Source organism: Nesoenas mayeri (genome assembly GCF_963082525.1).
Source record: "Nesoenas mayeri genome assembly, chromosome: 10".
Classification (NCBI taxonomy): Eukaryota; Metazoa; Chordata; class Aves; order Columbiformes; family Columbidae; genus Nesoenas; species Nesoenas mayeri.
The window spans coordinates 7,666,342-7,687,213 of NC_137560.1; positions in this window are offsets into that span (position 1 = coordinate 7,666,342).

A 20,872-nucleotide genomic window follows, 5' to 3' on the forward strand; every position below is an offset into this window, starting at 1 on the left:
CTGCCCAAGGCCCCAGGCTGATCATGAGCAGAGCCCTTGGCTGTGAGTCGGGTTCCTCAGCCCTCCCTCTCTCATTCTTGGCCCTGGTGTTTTGTTTCCTTTCACACACAGTCCGTTATCTTCTGTTTCTTCTACCTGTTTTTCAGAGCGAGTCACAGGAGATGTCCTGCACAGGGTGGTTAACTCATGTGTGAGTAAAGCTCTGCAAATGGTCTGTCTGTGTAGGAGAACTGAAAAAGTGTCATTATTTTCTTCGTGAGTCCTTGGTTTTCCATAGCAGGGCCTGGGATGCGCTGCGGAGCAGTCCATGAGCAGGCTGTCACACACTGCAGCGTATGATCTCGGGAGACAGGAAATCCCTGTGGGAAAGTGCTGATATACTCTGGAAATACCAGACCTGAGCACACGGGACACTGTGATAACCCCTAGGGCAGGATCCGCTCTTCCAAGCACAGCAAACACTCTTGCTTTTTCCAGGCTCTGTTTCTACCGTTTTGCCCCTGTACCTTGAACAATCAATTTCTTTGTTAACTTTCGGCCAGTTCTTTCTCTTCTGTGTTAGAAATGTTAACCTCACAGAAATTAAATACTCCTGGTGGGTTTCCAGTTCTCACAGTAGTCATAATTCCAGTCCTTGAGCTCCCCATGGCCTTTAAGGTGTTCAGGCACCAGGTGTTGCCATTTACTGTCAAAACTGGTGCAGGGTTAGTTCTGCAATGCCCAGCTCTGATTGCAAGCGTCCCGCCTCAGTCAGAGTTGCGTGTGGAAGAAAGTTCATCTCCTGAGGTGTGCGCCTTGCGGAGGGAAAGGTACATGATGCTGCTGGGCTGGCTGCTCAGGGGAGGAGAAAGCCAAGCTGTGTGTGCGCTTTTGGAGAAGATTAGTGTCTGCCCCATGAGGCAGTGTTATCCTCTGGAGGTTCAAAGTTCTGCATTTTTAGTATTTCTCTTTTTGTAGTATCTTTTGAAGAAAGCTCTTCTTGCAAAAAGCCTGTCCTGGAAGAGTTGGGAGGATGTCTTTGGAAAGTTAGCAACTCCTTTTCCAGTGGAAGGAAGCTGCAAAACTGCTACGTTCCAGCTTTTTCTCTAGTGCAAAATAATTCTTCATGAGCCATAGCTGTAGAAACTTGCTGTGCTGACTGATGCGGGTGCCTGAAAGCACACACAGGTGCCAGGAACCTGCAGTTGTGAGAAATACGTATATGTAAATACTAATTCGGTCTTTCTGGCAGTGCTAGGAAAGGGACGAAATTTTGCTAATTGTAAGAGACTGTCAAGGCAACTCCGTGTTCTTCTGAAGTCTCCCATCCCGGCACAGCCCGGAGCTGCTCAGAAGGATGCGGTGACAGCGCTGCGTGTGCTCCCTGCTCTACAGCTGCGGTGGTGGTTATTTTGAAAACCCGTTTGCTGCTCTACACAAGCAAAACCTCAAGTCCTCGACTCCTGAAATGCTTCATAAAAACACACCAAAAAAAGAGCTAGGTTTGATCTGCAGCCTGAAATACTGGGCTAGAACATCAAAGTGAGTTTAGAGAGGAAGGGTTTACTTTGTAGAATTGATGTTGCAATTTACCTGACTGTTTTCCAGCTCTAGATATTTCTGTCATGGGTGTTGTAATCTAATTTCTAAGTACCCGTATTTCCCAAATATTTGGCATTTGGCTTTGTTTTTCATTGGATCCTTCTGAAAGGTCAGTACTTACCTGGGCAGTTTGATATAAACAGTCACTGAATCATGGCGGTGCTGTTCTATACACATTTATATGTGCTTATAGGAAACAGGACTGTGATCTAAAGGCTTTTCTGGTCAGTATCAGTGTGCAGGAAATTTAGGTAGAGGTCTAAGTAAGTTGTTAACAATAGTGCTCTTCCAAATCATTAAAAATCTCCTACAACTTCAGCAATGATGACATCTCAGTTTGTTCTGTTGGAGCCCATTGCCCTGAACTGCTGCAGCTTAAGGGCCCAATCCACCCACCATGGAAATTGGAAGAGATCTTTTGGTTAGACTTGTCTGGCCATTATAGAAACAAAGTTCTTCAAACATGCTGGCTGTAGTACTTCTCTCTTGAAAAGAATTTTTTAAAGGCTGAAGATATGGGTGGAATTATGTCTTACAGGAAAACTTCAAGGTCTCCCCCCCATTCCTGACTGAAAGAGAGGACAGCAGCTGTTCTGTACAACATGCAGGCAGTTTTTCTAACATCAGGTACAGACTTACAGCCAAGCTGCTGCGACTTGTTACATGCCTGTTAAAATATTTAATTAAGAGAAACTGGTCAGTGTGACAGTGAGACTAACCTGGGTTTGGAGGCATCAGGGTACATGGTTGGTGACAGGTCAGGGAAGGGACTAATGAGCTTGGGTGAGTCTTTTTTGTAGTGTCCAAGAAGATACTGATCTGGGGGGAGCAGAACAACCTAAAATCCAAAAAAGAGGTTCCTTGTGGTAGCTCAGATCAAACACCCACAATAAATGATTTTCAGGTGCAAGACTTATATTGTGTCTGTGCACACTACATCTTTTCCATCCCATGACCACTCTGTGGATGCTCAGTCGCACCTCACAGGGAAAAAAAAATGAAGTTATGGGGTTTTTTGTTTTTGTGTGATGTGCTTTTTTTTTAATTATTATTTTTGTGAGCTTGCCCTGCATGCTGTTATCAAAATGGCCACTGAAGAGATTATATACACACAAGTTTTATCTCTCTATTGAAATGGTGTTCTCTGAGGCATGGCTGATAAACCAGGTGACGTTGTTCTGAACGGTTTATGAAGACGGAAGGTGAAGAACGCTTGCTTCTTGCTTAAGCTTCCAAAGTGACTAAGCCCTGGAAGAATAAACAGTAGCTATTTGCCTGTCATCAAATCACAGGGAATAGGCCTTTTCCCAAGGGCAGTCACGAAGTCTTTGGTGATGGCTCTAGTTTGGCTGTACGTGTCACATTCCACCCGGGAACCCGTCCCCAAAGCAGCGCGGTGCCCGTGTGCTGCCTCGCTGCGAGTCAGACGCCGCTTCCCACGGAGCTCGGTCACCTTCTCCAGTGGGTTCTCCACTCAGCTCTGCGCGCACCCAGTCCCGTGATGCTCTGAGAAAGGCAAGTTCATAGCCTGGGGTCAGGCAGTTACAAGTTGTGCTTATGGTCTTTATTCCTAAGGCTACTCAAATGATGCTTTCCCATCCAAAAAGCAGCCAGATGACTCCCCCTCTATCCCCTTGCTTGCTAATACACAGCTATACTGGTCAGGACTTGCCTCTGAGTAATCCTCTCACCTTCTCTGAAGGGTGTCATCTTAAAAAGGGCAATAACATGTGCTTTTTGATACAAACTTAACCAAAAAATGTCCTCTAATCAGGGCAGTTGTTTAAATCTTCCCCTTCAGAGCTGTAGTCTGTGAAATTTTTGATGGCATACCTCTTTTGCTCAAAAGTTGTCATTAAGAAGAACATCTTCAGTGCATATGTCATGCAAACATTATCCATCCTGTGCTCAGTACTGCTAGGGATCAAGAGCTTAACTGTTATAGAAAATCATTAAATTTCATGTGGACCACTTGTTTCTACTTTGGTGAAATAAAACCCCACTCTGGGCTTCCACTGTACAAACAGGACAGGACAATTATTCTTCAAACAGTTTATTTCCAACTCTATTAGGCTTTATTTATTACTAACTGTAATAGGCTCTATATATTATAAAATCTATTAGACTCTATATATTACTAACTCTATTAGACTCTATTTCTTCCGAACTCTATTTGACCCGGTTGGGATGATGCCAGCGATGGGACAGCCCAGCGGCTCGCTATTCCTGTGGCTCCACCAGGGTCGGGAAGAGAACAGGGCCTGTGGATCAGGGACGTGCTTTACCTTGGCAAGGACAGATTTCCTGCGAGCAGACACCTGCATGTCCTGCAGTGGAGCTGGTGCAAACCCCTCCTTCTCCACCGCAGCAGCAGTTCTCTGCATGGGCCAAAGATCTTGGCAGCTTCTGGGGCAGCTTTCCGCCAGCTCCACATCCAGGCACAATGCAGCTGTGGCTAATATTTTACATCCCACTCTTGTTTTGCACCTTGCCAGCAGCTGGAGATGATCCCTGTTAAAGTTAGGGCTATAACAGAAGTGTAAAAACTAAAAAAAGTCCAAAAAACTAAGCTTGATTGTTAGTCAAAATGAATAAAGTACTTATGGACCATTTACTGACAGGTGAAAGTTTGAGTCTGTAAACTCATTCTGGGCTTCCATGGTATGAACAGGACAGGACAACTGGAAAAGGTTGATTGTTCAAACAGTTTATTATCAACTCTTCGAAGTTATGTTTTTTTACCAACTCTTTCCTATCTACTCTAAACTCTATCTTTTAACAACACTACTAATTAGATATTGTTGACATCCTGGAACTCTCTGCCCTCTCCAGGATGTGCTGCGCTGGCTTCACTCTGCAGGACTGGGGCATCTGCAGGTGCAGGTGGGGCAGTGGGGTGGTCTTGGCCCCAGCAGAGCTGAGGCTGCTGCCAGCGTGGCCCCTGCAAATGGTGGAGGAGCCTGAGCAGCAGCCTGGAGGCCACCCAGGGTTTGGGTGCCGGGCGGTGGCAGAAAGGAGAGGGCCAGCGGGGGGACCCTCTCCCTGCCGGCTTCTCCGACGGGCCATGGGAGCGCGGGAGCAGCTGCCGCTGGAGGTGGACGGGCGCTGCCAGGGCCGGGAGCTGCTTCAGCCCATCGCTTGGTGGGTGGGGACGCCCGCGGGTCCCCCGCAGTCTGAGCACCGGGGCTGCTGGGGGGGCGTCCTTCGTCCATTGCTGGTGCGTGCTGGGCTCTGCGTTTGAGGGCGACTCTCCTCTGGCACCTTTCCAGCAGCTGGGGATGTTCTCTGTTAAAATTGGGGTTGTAGTAGTAGAGGATCTAAAAGAGGAAAGGAGAAGAGTGAGTTTCTGCCATCTCAAGACTGGAAAACCCCAAGCTACAAGAGCTAAGTCTTTTAATTGTAAAATACAAACAGGGATATTGAAAAGGACTCGGAAAGATGTTTGAAGCCTAAAGCTCAGGATAAAATGTTATGTGATGGTTCTACTCAGTCATTGCCTGCCCTGGATTTTTGCTGTCTGGGAGCAGAGCAGTGTAGGATTTTTCAAAAGTGTAAGAACTATTATCAAAAGCGAAATACTGCTATTTTTCAGCAACTTCATTGTGGAATGAGTAGGCAGGTAATACTGTGGTCTTTAGATGTATCTTCTCAGCATTCAGCAGGTTTCACAGGAAGTTTTCAGATTGGGTACAGCAAGACATGTAGCAAAGATATATTAAAAGAAATCAGGCTATGCTGAGTCTGTCTTTCCATTTAATGGTTCAAACTCAGCGGATATAACCGAACTGTATTTTATCTCTGTTTCTGCTAGCCAGAAAGACTAACTCAAACCTTCCTGAAAATGACCTGAGAAGGAAATTAAAACCAAACCGCTTGCTACCATCCCCATCTCCTGTATCACAAGGCCTTATGTGATGTGCAGGTCCATCTCTCCCCCAGGACTGTTGTGACCGTGAGCTGATGTGCAGAGCAGCCGCGGTACCTGGCTGTGAGCGGCAGCTGCTGCTTCTTCTGCCAGGAATTCGGGCAGGGAGGCAGATCTCTCGAAATCCCGTTGTATTTTCATAAATCCATAGAGATTCAGCTGCCGAATGAAACTCTTGATGTTATGTGTGGCAAAAACACGCAGAGATCCTTCGTCGCCCAGCACCTCCTCTTGGAAGAGCTTTTCGTTGATGGCAATGCATCTTCCGTGGTCACTCCACCAAATGGACTGGAACCGGCTGCTTTCTACCATTTTCCAAAGCTTCTCTGGAAAGTGAAGCAATGGTGTTTCTATGGCAGATGGCTCCCATTCCATTTTTCCTGTCCTAGCTGTCCCAAAGTTTCCGTCACTGGCCACTGTCCTGGACAGCCAAGCCTTGTCCCGCCAGTTGGCAAGTGAAGGCCAACTGGTGTCGCCTGGCTGTGGGTATCAGTGGGACATTGTGACGTGTCACTGTGATGCCCGTGCCATAGAGTGGTGACATCATGGTGTGACATCATGGTGGTGTTTGAGAATGGTGTCCTGGCTGCAGGGAGCAGCTAGAGGAGAACTTGCTGGAGAGCGCTTGTTGCTTTTCACTCCCATGGCCACCAGTGGTGGGACCCCAGAGCCCAGAGGTCATTAAAGCCGTGTTGAAGGGCTATAGGCAATGAGAGGACTGTGCTGTGCCTGGTTGCATCCAGGAGTGGGTCCCCAGGGAGGAGCAGGGATGGATGTGGCTTTGGGCATCCCAGTGCCCAGTTTGGGAAGTTTTCCAGCTGGGCACCTCTGACACCTCCAGAAATGTCCTCGTGGACATTTTGTTGTTGTTTCACTGAGATGGTGTCTGCAGGGAAATATGATGCAAGATATTCTAGATATCGAATCTGTGCAGTGATGAAAACAAAAAGAACAGCTGCAAGTATGTAGGAAGAAGATTCCACTAGGTAGAGGAGAAGGTAGTCCAAAGCACAGGGAAAGTGTTGGACAAAAAGAGGAGAGGCATTTATCCATTCTTCAACTTTTCATCATTGTAATGCAACGAAGAAGCATAATCTTCAATAAAAATAATCAATTTGTTGAGATACCATGTTCTAAATGTTCTGCTTCCTAGCATAAGACAGGGGTTGGGACCCATCTGTTGCCTGTAACTCATTTCTGCTGTGGAGACGGAGAAGGCGGCAGCGTTGAACCAACTACATTTCCAACTATTATATGCTCCACATTGAAGAAATGACCACAGGCCATCTGGTTATCAAAGCAATACTGAAGGGAGCAACTACCTTCTGAGTTGAGAGTAACACTCTGTTCTTTGTTGTAATTAAGAAACAGCCCCGTTTGACAGTATAGGCTTCAAAGACAAATTTCTCCAATGCATCTGTAATCCAAGAAAATCTATTAAATCTTTCTTCAAAACAGAAAGTGCTGTATACCAACACCAACTGATTGATATTTTAAATTGTGTAGTCATAGAATGGTTTGGGTTGGAAGGGACCTTAAAGATCACGTAGTCCCAATCCCCCTACCATGGGCAGGGACACCTTCCACTAGACCAGGTTGCTCAAAGCCCTGTCCAACCTGACCTTGAACACCTCCAGGGATGGGGCATCCACAGCTTCTCTGGGCAGCTGTTCCAGTGCCTCACCACTCTTATGGTGAAGAATTTCTCCCGTAGATCTCATCTAAATCTACCCTCTTCTGATTAAAGCAATCACCCCTTGTCCTGTCACTACACACCCTTGTAAAAAGTCCCTTTCCAGCTTTCCTGCCTGCCCCTGTTAGGTACTGGAAGGCTGCAACACGGTCTTCCTGGAGCCTTCTCCAGGCTGAACAAACCCAACTCTCTCAGCCTGCCTTCACAGGAGAGATGCTCCAGCCCTCTCATCATCTTTGCAGCCTCCTCTGGATTTTTTCCAGCAGGTCCATGTCCTTCTCGTGTTGTGGCCACAGAGCTGGATGCAGCACTGCAGGTCCTGTGAGAGCGGAGCAGAGGGGGAGAATCATCTCCCTCAACCCGCTGGTCACATTTCTGTTGATGAAGCCCAGGATGTAATCATTGACGCTAAAAGAATATTGCAAAAATTTGATAATTAAGAGGGAGTGATATTTATACCAGCTAAGTAACAGCTATAAAACATACAGCTAATGTTTCTGGCATAGATTACATGTACAATACAAGTGGAAATGGTTTATTTAAACAGCCAAACAAATGGGAGGATGCATGTGTTGCTCAAGAGGAATTAGAACATTTGAGTGGAAAAGCAACGAAAGCAGCTCTAAACTCCCAAGCCAGTGGAAGAGTTGAAATATTGGCATAATTGACATAGCTAACTTAAAAATATGTCAGCTGTCAACCATTCTAGTGCCAAAAAATTCTATTAAATTCCTGCCTGAGAAGCCAAGCAATCCAGTGATGATGATGATTGTGGCAATGAGGTCTTGTGCTAAGACATACCCAAAATCAATGCTTTGAGCAATCAAGTGTGTATTGAGAACCTGAGAGACACAGGCATTTCATACAGGTTTTTTACAAAAATACTTTCAGGTAATGTTTATACTGTATAGGAGCAGACTTTTAAACACTATCTGACATTGTTAAAATGTTCATTTAAATACTAGACAGGCAAGTGTGAAACTAACCTGTTAGGAAGGTTCACAGATTATACAGCTGTTATCCCTCTGGACAAGAAGTGCCAGAATGGTCAGAGCATCGAGCCTGGAAAATGAGAAAAGATCCAGGGTTCAGGGAATGTTTTCCAGAATGTTTGGGTCATCACAAGTCAAATATTATCAACTGAAACTGTAACTTGGTTAGAACTGTGGTGTTTTGGAGAGTGTGGTTTTGTAATGGTGGTGAAAAGTACAGGTTAAAGACCATGGTCATTGCCATGGAAAGGAATATGGCCTTTTAGAAGGTATTTTGATGAAAGAGCAATTTTTATAGATCAATGCGAAGTTTTACGTCAGCAGAATTGGGAAAGCCTTGAAAAAAATCTAAACTGCTAAAGTGCATTTACTGTTTACAAAATATAGCTAATCTTAGCGAGTGGGAGCAGTCAATATTGCACATAATGATCAAGAGTAAAAAGAGAAACTATCTGTATTTCTCAGCTCTCCTACCGCTGTGTTAGAAGAAAATATGTACCTTACACAAGGAAGTGAGCTAAACAAAGAATATGAGTTATATTCTTTTTTAATTGCTTCCGGGGGGTATGGGTTTTAGTACAAAATTATTTAAAATATTTGTGTATAGTGTGCATCTTGGGATTTATATCTGTAAAATATTATGCACTGTAACATTTTTGTTTACAATTCTGCATTTCACTGAAATCTTTGAAGGTTGATCAAAAAACGGTGGGGAAAGGAACTGCCCAGCCCATGTCCTTTCTTCCCTTTTTCTAAGGAAGCTCCTCTTTCTTCTCCCACCTTTTGCTTCTGATGGTGAAATAAATGTACACTTTGTCAAGTCTAGCAGAGTCCCAAGGCAAGTTTGTGATTCGTATCCAGAAGAGCCTGACCTTTGTAGGACACTGAGCAAGTCACTTGTTGCTTGCAAGTCCAGTGAAGAGCGTGGTGACTGTGGTGGTGATTCTTGTGGCGTTTGGAGTGCACCGGTGTGCCAGAGCTGGGCAAAAAGTTTGTAGGCTCTGATGGTGAGTGGATGGGGCTGCTTGTAGGGAACACCCCAAACTGTCGTCACATACCAAATACTGCAGGAAGTGGTTAGGAAGGATGGGTTACCTGGTGGAGGTGAGGGTATCTGGAGGCAGCTACGACTGGGGTGAGTTGGGAGCCATCCAGATGGAGGGACAGAAGAAAAAGCCAGTCTGGCGCAAGGCTCGGGCAGAAGTTGCTTTAGCTCTATTTTCATTTGGTAAATCCCTTGTTATCGCAGGGCATAGGCTATGTGTGGGGAGTGTGGTTCGTCTCTCCCGCTCCCTCCTTATGACACACTGTAGGTGTTGTCTCTTCTGCTGCAGGCATTCAGCTCCCTGTGAGGCTGAGGAGTGTCTGTGCATGGAGTGGCAGAGTCCTGGGACCTGTGCTCTATGTGCACTGGTAGAGGAAAAGCTTTGCTGTAGAACTTCCTGCAGTTTTTGGGAAAGGGATGTTGGTGGCTCCTGTGTCCTCTTCTCTCATCTTGTGTGGGCCAGTGAAGTTCTTTGTGAAGAAGGCAAAGTTGCAAATAAAAAGAGGATGGGTAACTGACTCAGCTATGTATGTGGCCTTCAGTAGCCATGTGCGGCTTCTGTCCAGCTCCTGGTGCTTGTCCATTTTGAAGGCATCTGGGCTTGGGACGCTCGGATGTACAGCTTGATGTCCATGCTAGCAGTGGCCTCTGTCCCACAGCTGGTTGGAAACAGTGCCTGGTAATAGAATTGATGAGCTTATTCATTAAGGTGTTTTTTACGGAAATTAGTACATGACTCCTTTTCCTATCAGCCTGCTGGGCACAGCCCTGGAGCCCATCTCTGTGGTGCAGAAAGGCAAAGGTTCTCCTTCGCTGGGTGTTGCTGTAATTGTTGTGTTGTATTTTTTTGTGTAAACACCCATTACCACAGTATCTGAACACCTGTGAGGAGCTGCTGCACCAGGATGTGGTCAGGTTCAGAGGCACTCAAACTGATTAATATCACATCCTACCTCTTCAGTTGCCACCTCATGCAAGTCTTTTTTTGGCAGATAAATCAAGGAGGGAAGCTGGTGCATGATTCATTAAACATAATGCTCAGGACAAGGAGGGCAGGAGCGGACAGGTGGAGACAGGACTTCAGACACGGTGGGAGCAGCTCTCTTTGCAGCAACCTAGAGATGACTGAAGCTTGCTTTGAGGTGCAGAGTAGGTTTTGTGTTCCACATCTTACTGAAGGATCTGACTCAGCAGAACCCAGTGTTTTTGGAGTAGGTCTTACTGTTACCACCTTCCTCCCTACCCCAAGCCCACGCACCTCTGGTCTCCCTGTCCTTCCTGGCCACCCCTACAGCTGCTCCTGCCTTATTCCCACCTCAGGCTTCTGCTCTCTCGCCCAGCCTGGCTGCAGGGGACCCCAGGTTGGTAGGCAGGCCTGGGGAGTGCAGCAGCTTGAGCCCTGCTCCATGTCATGCCTCATTTCTGGTTTTTGGCTCATGCGACCTTGGAGACCTGCATATTGAAGAGAGAAGCTTCTTGTAGCTCCCAGCAGATTTCAGAGCTACCTGAAAATCACAAGGAGGACTTGTAAGATTGTAGGAATGAGAAATCGATGGAAATGTTTAACTTTTTTGTTTAAGTAATGACTTACAAAGAGGAGAGACTTGTCTCTGCTCATAGGAGATGTCCAGCATGAGCAATGAGAACCTCACCAGGCCAAAGTTTTGGTTTGGTGTGATAGCTCAGCAGAGCAGCAAGCGCTGCCTGGATGTCCTGCCCTTCCCTGCCCTGTCCCTCTGGTCTCTTGACTGCAGAATGGGGTGATGGTGTCTGGGCACATCTGCATCAGCCACTGGGTGCCCAGCAATGAACAGTAGCCAGAAAAAACCTGTGAAGCCTAAAATCACCTTTGGCACTTGTACTGCTTCAAGCCTGTGTTTTTTCCCCAAAGTAAATTTTTAACCAGTCTTAAGCTGCGTGTGGTTTTGTTTGTGTTTGGCAAATAACTACAGCTAAACTAATAAATCAGAAATTAAATATTTCATATGGAAATATTCAGAAAACCAATGTATGGCTTTGTCAATTGACTGGGGGCCATTTGGTGATGGGTTATTTTCTGCTTTTCTAGCCAAGCTCCCTGTGGAGGTGAGTGCAGCCACCAGGAGCCAATCTGTCACCTGTCTGGAAAATGCCGAGCCCACCTCTGGTGTGCTGGAACAGTAGTCACGTTGCCATTGCAAAACACTCTGCTCAGCTGCGTATACCTTACTCTTAAGTAGATGTTCCTTTTTGTCTAATTACCTCTGTGCTACTGTTACTCCCAAGCACCTTGGAGCAGTATTAAGCAATATTAAGTAGTACTAAGCAGTATTAAATAGTAATATCTACTGATACCTGTGGGAGAAGTCAAGGTTAATACGTAGCTCGTTAAGAGAGCTCCAGGAGGAGCACAGAACGGGGGGTTGTCTTAATGCACAAAGCTCCCATGGGTGCATCTGAGTGCTGACTTACTAGCAGAGGAGTTATACTCAGAAGACAAGCAGTTTGGCTCATGAGTATTGTACTATGTCAGGTCGGTGACTGAGAGAACGATACTTACAAGTTGAGCCTCTGCGGTTTTGTTTTATTTTTGTATGTATTTTGGTTTGCTTTTTACCCAGAGGTCCTTGAAACCAGATGGCAGCTCCAAACTGGTGTTGGGTCAAGCCCTTGCTCTGGCTGTGGATACGTGGAAATGCACCAGAGTGGCCAAGATGGGCTGTATCACTCCAACCTGCTTTGAGACCCTTGGGGCTACACACCCCATCCTTCTGCTCCCTTTACCCCACTCTAAGAGAAGAATGCACTCTGGTCTGCTGTCCATCCACATGATGCTCTTGCTGAGGCTTGTTCTAGCCTGTGGCTTTAAAAACCAGAAAGGACGTACCCTGTTATCACTGTGCTGTGGCAAGAACACAGTTGTATTCACATGGAACTGTTGCAGTCTGTTTGTAAGACATGATATAATTGAAAAGTCTGGCACATTTCCCACAGCAAACATTGTTAATCCCCACTAGCTGGGATTAGTCACCACTTCTTACAAGCCTTGACATAAAGCTAGCAAGTTATTCAGTTAATCCGCACTTACAGGATAAATATTTCATCCTATGGGAAATTAGGAAGCATCTTCTTCCTCTCCTATTGTACAGTGATACATCGTGGCTCTTCCACCTGAAGGTGGAAGGGAAAAATACAATAACATGTGATTGATGTTAGCAGACACCTGCTATCACAATGCAGCTGGATCAGCAGGGAAATTTAGTACAAAATAGCTTGCTGAAATATAAACAGCATCTTTGTGCACTTTGTGGCACTGGAGAATTTTCCTGTTACACAACAATAAGTACACGATGCCTCACAGCTGGAAGACTCTTCCAAGTGCCCTCTCTTCTTTTTTACTGTGTTTTTTCCCCTTCTGTGATCTCAGGCTGTTTCTGCAAGTGGTGTCACTGGAGCTGGTTGCTATACTTGCTGTGAAACCGAGGTTGTTGAAATGAAGGTTGTTTCAGGGTCTGAACTTTTGCAGAATCCAAAGTGCAATTCCAAGTTTCCTCATGCGCAGTCTCCAAACCAGCAAGATCTTACTGAGTAGGTGACCTGATAGCCCATTTTTCTGCACAAAATAGCTGAGTGGATCTGGGAACACCAGGTTTCCAGCTGTTGGGCAACCTACCCAGGGAAGGTGGCTTGAAGCAGTGTCCAGTGAGACCAAGATCACCAGTGGGCACAATGAGGGACGGAAAGGGCCTTCTGGCTGGGCAGCTTTTGATTTGTGAGGAGCTTTGAAAATTTTTTATTTCTGTGCGGTTTGATCCAAAAACCTTACAAAATAAATTACTTAAATGTATTTTATTGGATGCTCAACTCTCCCTATGGTTTGACCAACTTAAATTATATTTTATCTTAGGTCAAGGGATAAATAATTACACAAAACCAGGACACTTTGTTGATTTATCATCTTTCCGGACTGAGTCATGTTTTCCAGGATTTTAAGCTTACATTTTGATCCCAGTTAGTGAAGTGGAGTTGTCAGTCTTAAGCAAGGTGCTTTGGAAAAGAGAAGACTCATGCTAAGAGCTTTTTCTGGTTTGACAATCTGTCTAGTCACTTATCCACGTTACTGTTTGACTAAGTTTCCTTAAATTTGGTAGCGAATTATGTTGCACTTGTATCCCATCCCAAAAAATTCCTCTGGTGCCCATGTGTGGGACCGGCCCTGACCCACCAGCATCTCTTTGGAGTGGACACCGGCTGCCAGGTGAGGTCTGGCATAGGTGTCACGATGAGTTGAGGTTTTCACATCTCATAGTGTTTGCATCTCATTCTTGTCCTTTGCTTTGTGGTGTCGGTTGCCTGTCTAGGAAAAGCTAGGATTCATTTCCATCCTACCATTAACAGGCTAAAATAGTTCTATGCGTAACATTGGAGTTGCAGCAGGCTGAGCAGTACAATTGTGTTAACCCTGCGAGTCCAGCTGAAAAGCGGTGTTTTAACCTCTTGTTTCTGTTCATGCTGCATGTGGTGAGGATGGTTGTCATGCTCTGTATCTGCTTAGAAACAGTCTGGATTTTTAAATACTACTTTATGATGTTTCCATCGTATTTCGTCAAGAGAGATCGGCTCTTCCTTGCCGTTGCTGACACTGGGAGCAGCTTGTTCCTGCAGTCATTTCTCCAGCAGTGTCCTGGCCCCGTAGTCAGGGTGGCTGACCAGGCAGGTGTCCATCCCTGCTGGCACCTCGTCGGTCAGATCCCAAAGCTGTAATGTTTCTGTGCTTTCCCCAGAGCGTGTCTTTTGTGTCTAGTAAACTGCATTGCTGGGTCTCTTAGATAAAATACAGTGTTCAGGCTGCCTTTGTAAGCAGATGCTACAGCGTCTGGAAGCAAGAGCTGGTGTTTCTTTGGTTCCTGGAGATGACTGGGGGAAGGTTACAAGCTGGTTGAGGTAAATCACTGAGTCTATTGGAAATTGCCATCAGTATTTTTCTCTCTTTCTGTCTCCATCTAGAATTTACACAAGAAGGTCATGTTACTGTTGTTTCCTTTTCTATATTCCCTGTCAGACAAGGTCATTTTCAAAGCCAATGACCAGTTAAGCTTTAATTCTGCAACCATGGAAAATTATTATCAAACGGGGGAAGCTTTGAAGTAGATGATTAACTGGCACATCCGATGACTGGTTACATTTTAACAGGCTCCTTTTGCACAACTCCCTTCAGCTGTAGTGAACTTAAACTCATACAGGAATGAGTTTCCCATGAGGAGTAATGGGATGACTATCCTTTCAATGTGACTGAAACATCCAGTCCTGGCTGAATAAAGAAATGGTAAGAAAAAGGACATAGTTCCCTCATGATGAACTCCTAGGAGTTTTCCCTGGAAACCCAGATGTTGTCTCTACCCCAGTCCCTTGTTACTGCTGGTAGAATTTGCTTTATTTTCTGTGGCCAGCATTATAACAAGCATAGCCTAGTTTCCCTGAGATAGGTACAGCCTCTCACAGTCCTTAACTAGTAAAAGCATCAAGGTGGATTAAAGCCAACCCCAGTCCTGTGCTGGCTCACATTTTAGAGTAGTTGAGAGCCAGGCTGGGTTTCTGTGAGATGTAATTCATCAAGGAGGGAAATGCAGAGATGTACAGCAGTGCCAGGAGGAGCAAAATAAATTGATCCTTCTACTACTGCAATTTGGAAATGTTGTTTTCCTAAAAGAAAATTATGTGAGACTGCACAGTGTTTTCGTGCAGAGCCTGTATGCAATATTTATAGCCTTCTCATCTGAATCAGTTGCAGGGTTTGAATGTTTTATTTTTAATAAAGAGAAAAAAGACTGACAAGTACAGCTGTGCTCTGAAACCTTATGGAGAGAAAGATGCTGTCGCAAGGGGAGCTCTTTTAGTAAACTCATTCATTGCTTTGTGTATATACTGCATCAGTCCTTCCCTTGCAGCTTTCCCTCACTGTGGTTTGAAAGGTGGTTTAAGGAACCCCAAGTCATCATACTCTATCCTGAAATGTAGCAGATGCTGATGTTGTTAAAGCCATTTGGAGCCAAACTATGAGCTGCCAGCTGCTGGCAGAGGCGCTGATGTCCGTGGAGCTCTGCCTGCCTGTGTCAGCAGAGCCTCTGGCACAGAAGTTTACCCCCTTGTTGAAAAACTCCCCTGCGATGACTGTTTTCAGGTGGCTTTCCCCGCACTGATGCTGTGCCCCTGCAGCCGGGCTGCTTACGGGTATGTCGTCTAGCTCCTGTGCCGCCAGCACGGATGTCTCCAGGCTGGCTGCGGCTGTCCCCGTGTGACTGCAGTCGAGGCCAGAGTCCATCTGGTTACACAAGAAATAAGCAGAATTTGCCGTGCTGGTGAAGCACAAAGCGCAGAGGCAGGGATGCAGCCCCATCCTTGGCATCCTTCCCCAGACTCAATTATCTTGTCTTCCTCGAGTGACCCCCTCCAGCCCGCATACAGCTGCGGCCAGAAATTGGCCTTTACTTTGGTTTATTTACAGCAGCTTCATTTTTTGTTCTGTTTCCCCTATTAGCAATAAGGAATGAATTCTTTTCTAGGCTTAATCAGTGTAACTATGAGCAGGCTCATGCCTGTGCACCTGGAGGTTGTTTTGAAAAGCTGGCTGATATCAGTGTTACGGTGTAAAGCTGATAAATCTTTAAAGAGAAGGTCACGGGGCTGCCTGCAGAGGCCTGACATTAGCTTCTACTGACAGTAATAAAAACTGGTGGTGTCTCTGTGATATCAAAGAAGGATACATAAAATTCGCCTCTGCCTGGAGGGCTAAACTCCTGAAGTCCTTCTGAATGGCTTCTGAGACAGGCTTGAGCATGGCAGGTGTTCATGCTCGTCCCACAGGCTGTGTCTGCAATCCCCTTCCCCACAAACAGCTTTGAGTCAGAGCTTTGACAGTGTCATGGGCGCTGCTCGTTCAGAAAGCAAACTGGTGTGACTCTGCTGGACAGCTGTTAATTGAGACCTGAAGCACTGAAAGCCTCTGGGCAATCAGAAATTTGGTTATAAGGGATTTTTCCTTTTTACTTTCTAACCACATGAATGGAAACTGGGGTTCTCTTGTGCTTGGTGACATTATCCCCAGTCCCAGGCCTTATATGAAATCTGGAATGTTCGGACGCGGGACCAGAGGAGCCGGCACTGGCAAACAGCCTGTTCATATTGGAGGTGGTGTCTTTGTCCTGGTGGAGACAGGCTCAGGTGTGGGACCTGTGTGGTTGCACTCCAGTTGGAAGTTCATCGCCCTCTTTGGCTGCTGTTCCATTTGTGTAACTGTTTGTGAGAAGTTGTCCAGGATGATAAACTGGGTTTTGTGCCTTGTTAAACTTGTCTGTTAAATGCAAGATGTTGGAAATAGCGAAACAGATGCTAATAGCACCAGCAAGACAAGGTTTGGGGAAGAATATCTCAGAATAAACCAACTGCTACAGCTGGGAATAGAGCTGACAAGAAGTGGCCCTGGAGATCTTTTTCATGTCTGAAATAGATGCTGCTAAAGTTTAGGGAGTTGTTAATTGTTTAACCACCCTTAGACCACTGTGGTTTCAGCAACACTGCAGGACAGACATTTGCTAACCTCATTCTCTGTAACTCCACTGGGATACATTAGTCCCTTATTTGCTGCTCTCATCAGCCTCTAACATTTAAAATGCAGCATGTTCACCTAAAGACATTTTAAAAACATCCAGAACTGGTTTTACATGACAGACGTTGCTGTCAAATTTAGGAAGATGGCCAGAAGGGTAACAGAACTGAAGAACAATTGAATACAAGCATTTTTCAGTGCCAAGTGATCTGCTGTGATCCAAAGTGTTGTTTTCACAACAACCTTTTCTATGTCTGAACCAGGGACAGGGTTCATCGAGGTACGCCGGGGAATGCCAGTGGGAGCAGTGGTGGCCTCAAGCCCCGGCAGTCAGGTGCTTGGGTAATTTTGAACTCTGCTTTTCCACAATGATTATCTAGGCCCCCTTTCTGTTATTCGTGCTTGGATGAAGGGCTGCTCTGTAACTGCTCCCTGCAGGGAGCAACCACCTGTTAACATTATAGCAAATGATTCCTTAATAGAGGACTAGATTGGGTGTATTCATGTGATACGCAATACCTTTGAGGCCTCTCCATCCAGCTTAGTTAAGATATTACAGCAGCTGGCAGTGCCCAGACAGCGTAGAAAGCTGGCAGCCAGTGGTCCAAACTGGGAAGCTGTTTCCCACAGAATAAGGCTGGCCCAAAATTTGCTGAGCCTCAGCAACTGGAGCGTTATTCCTCTTTTCCACAAAGCTGGATGCACGTTGAGGAGCCGGGTCAGAGCTGGACCTTGTAAACAGATGTAAAGCCCCTGCCCAAATGGCTTTGCACCAGGAGGGGCTTTGCTCACTCCTGTGTCCTCTTAGTTGGACTGCAAAGTAAAAAGTAGTGTTTGCTTTTGTGGTACTAGCCTGATTTCACTGGTTTATACTGCAGACTATTGGTGGGAATTACCTGGGCACTGAAATTTTAAAGATATATATTTCAATTATATTTCAATGTTAACATGTTTTATTGTGTTGTTATGTTATGCTTGTGCAGTTTGTAAATGGCCAAGGGATCCCATAAGAGGCAACATAATGTAAATCTATATTATTTTATACCTTTTAGCGCCAGACTAAAGGAAATTCCAATTATACGTCTATTCTTTAAGGACAACAGCAAAGAATCAGCCCTCTAGGAAAACTCAGGAGAGCACTAAGTAAGCTTTTTCCAATTTCGATAGTGAAACTGCAAGGAGATAGTTCACAAGCATGAGGGACATGCCCCATGGCCTGTGCCAGCAGTCCCCAGATACCAGTGGTGCTGAGGAGGCCAGGCTGGTACCCACTGGGATTGGGTGTTTGTGGTCTATGCTGGAGGTCTGTCCTTACCATGAGGAGGTGGTGGGGATGGAAAAGGCAAAGGAGGCCAGGATGCTGGAGGCTGTAAGAGGGATACAAGCAAGTCGATAAAATTTGGAGGAGAAAAGCCAGTCCCAAGCAATAGGAAGTGAAGGCAAGAGCAGTGAGACCTAACTAATCATCTGCCTCATGGTGTTTTTGGCAGCGCTTCTAGGAGGAGTCTGATTCCAACTTTAAGAAAGCTCTGATCACAGCCTTTTTCTGAGGCTTTTACAGGACAATGCAGCTTAGTGTCGCAACAAAACTGGGCTTTGAAATGCTCTCTGCAGCCTCTCTGTTGGCAGCCACATCATCCCAATCAATAACATGAGTCCATCAGCCTTCTGCAAGCACTTAGTAGTTTGGGCACAATCAGCCTGGTTCAAACGCAGACCCAGAGTGGTTTAAGTTTAATAGCAATTGGTCCTGTCCCTGACTGGTATGAACTGAACCTCTGCTGGCGTCAGTGGGCTGCGCTGATTTGAATGAGTTCAGGACCTGGTAGTAAAGCTTTTCTTGAAAACCCATTTTAGGAAGTGTTGCTGCTAATGTTAACACGGGACTGTATCTCTGTCTTGAATATAAATGCAGAGTTGACAGCTATTAAATACAGGAGTGACTAAATCACACAGTAATAGCAGTGTGCAATTAGCAGCTCCTCTGTGGTCACTATGCACTTCAGATGACTCTGGGGGCTCACGGCTTAGCAGGGGCTGCTAAGTTTGGGAAATAGCAACCCTTTTCTCACAACCAACATGGACCACAGCCAGGTGTTTGGGATGAGAATTCAGCTCATGCAGCATCTGCTGTTCAGTTATTAATGACCCTGGCTGTATTTTCTTGGTGGAGTGAATGAGTCCTGGGTCTCAGGGGGAAGCTCCGGGGTAGTTACAGCATCACTGTCTCCACCACCCTCACAGCCTGTGCTCATGCAATGTCTCAGAACCAGGGGAGAAGAAATCTCAGCTTTCCCTTAGGGGCACCTAACCCAGCTTTGATCAGCTGGAAAAACAAAACAAAAACAGTGAGGCAGTTGGTAATGGTTTTAAAAGGTAGCTTTGAAGATAAGATTTTATCTTAAAAAAGGGTGTGTGAGACAGAGGAAGCAAATGACTATGAAGGACAGATGTACGGAGAAGCCTGTAGCGTTTGTATTTGCAGTCCTTCCATTTTTCTGCTTCATTAGCAAATAGTTGTTTGTTTTTAAAGTATTCTAATGTTTAGCTCGGAGGTTGGGAGAGCCCTGTGTTGGCCTGAAGCCACGTGTTTTGGTTTGGTTTTTCTTGGGGGGTGGCAGGGAAGGATAATTGTCCTTCCCCCCCACTTCTCCTCACTGAGGTGAGACTTATTGGAAAAATTCCTGCAAGACGAAACTCCCTTGGGTTTGGCATAATGATAGTGGGAATAAATGCCTTTTGTGGTATACAGGGCACCGGGCAAGATATATAGCAGGCCCTTTGCATTGATCTCTCTGTTATGTCTATCCTACAACGCAGGGATTTCACAGTTACTGCAGAACATAACTCAGTGTCGAAGTGATCCAACAAAATTTATGATATAAATCTGTGCAAAGACAGGGAACTAAAAGAAGGGCAATGCGCTTGGGAGTCTGAGTGCCGGGCACGGAGAGTGTGTGGTTTGTCTCTGCTGCACCAAGTTCTGCAGCAAAACCCGTGTGCAGCAGCACATGGCAGCAGAGAGAGGGACAAGAGCCCTCTATGACTTTGCCAGCGATCTCCGTAGTCCAGACAGCATTTTCTTTTAACTGTCTTATGACAGGTGTATCTTGGCTTGCTGTTGGTTCTGTAGGAATAGTTGGGTTTAAAACTCTTGTTTACTAATGAACAGTGACACTGTCTTGGGTCAGCGTGAGCGTTAACTCTTCAAATCTGCTTTGTGAAGAGAACAACAACAACAAAATTTCAGAATTGAACAAAATTTTTTTTCTCTTTTAAGTAGCAGTTACTGGAGAGCAGCTCCTTGCGCTGTTTTTCTCTGGCAGCTGGGCTTGCTGTCACTGTGGCCTCCAAGGTGAGGTGGGTTTTTCTGCTGGAGACTAGGCTTGGTGCGTGGTGAAGAGAAGTGCCCTTTTCCATTCGGAAGCAAGGCAGTGTGTCAATAATGAATTTGAGGCCATCTCTATCTTTCCATTGCTTTGTTGGGCAAGTGAAAATACTGACAGGGTTCTTTACCTTGTCTTCTGAGAGACGTGTTCTGCCCTGGCTTTGTTTCCGTGATGCCAGACAAATTCTTGCTTATAGATCATGCCAACTTGAAATTCACTTAGGTATCAAAACTTCTGTTAACATACACAGAGTGCCCTTATACTTCAAAATATCAGCTTATCACCTAGTTAGCTCAAGATAGGACACAAAAGATCAACTCTGCCAAGGGAAATGAGATGAGATTCCCATGCCACTGAAATATTATCTTGCGTAAATGAGACAAAAAGTGAGTCCTGAACCTCCATGTTCAACAAAGCTACAGCTGTTACAAAGCAGATCCAACAGCACTACAGAGTGCCTTTTTTTCATTTCTCTTAGACAGAGCGCTTATCATGGAAGTGAGGATGAGAAAAAACAGGCCACCCGATCAGTCTTCTGCTAGATCAAACCTGGTAGAGGAAGCTTGACTTACAGCTGGCTTGTTACAATGGCCAGAGGAGGTGAGACCAAAGCCCATCTCCCAAATTCCAGCTGTGCAACCAAATACTGGTTCAAAGCAATT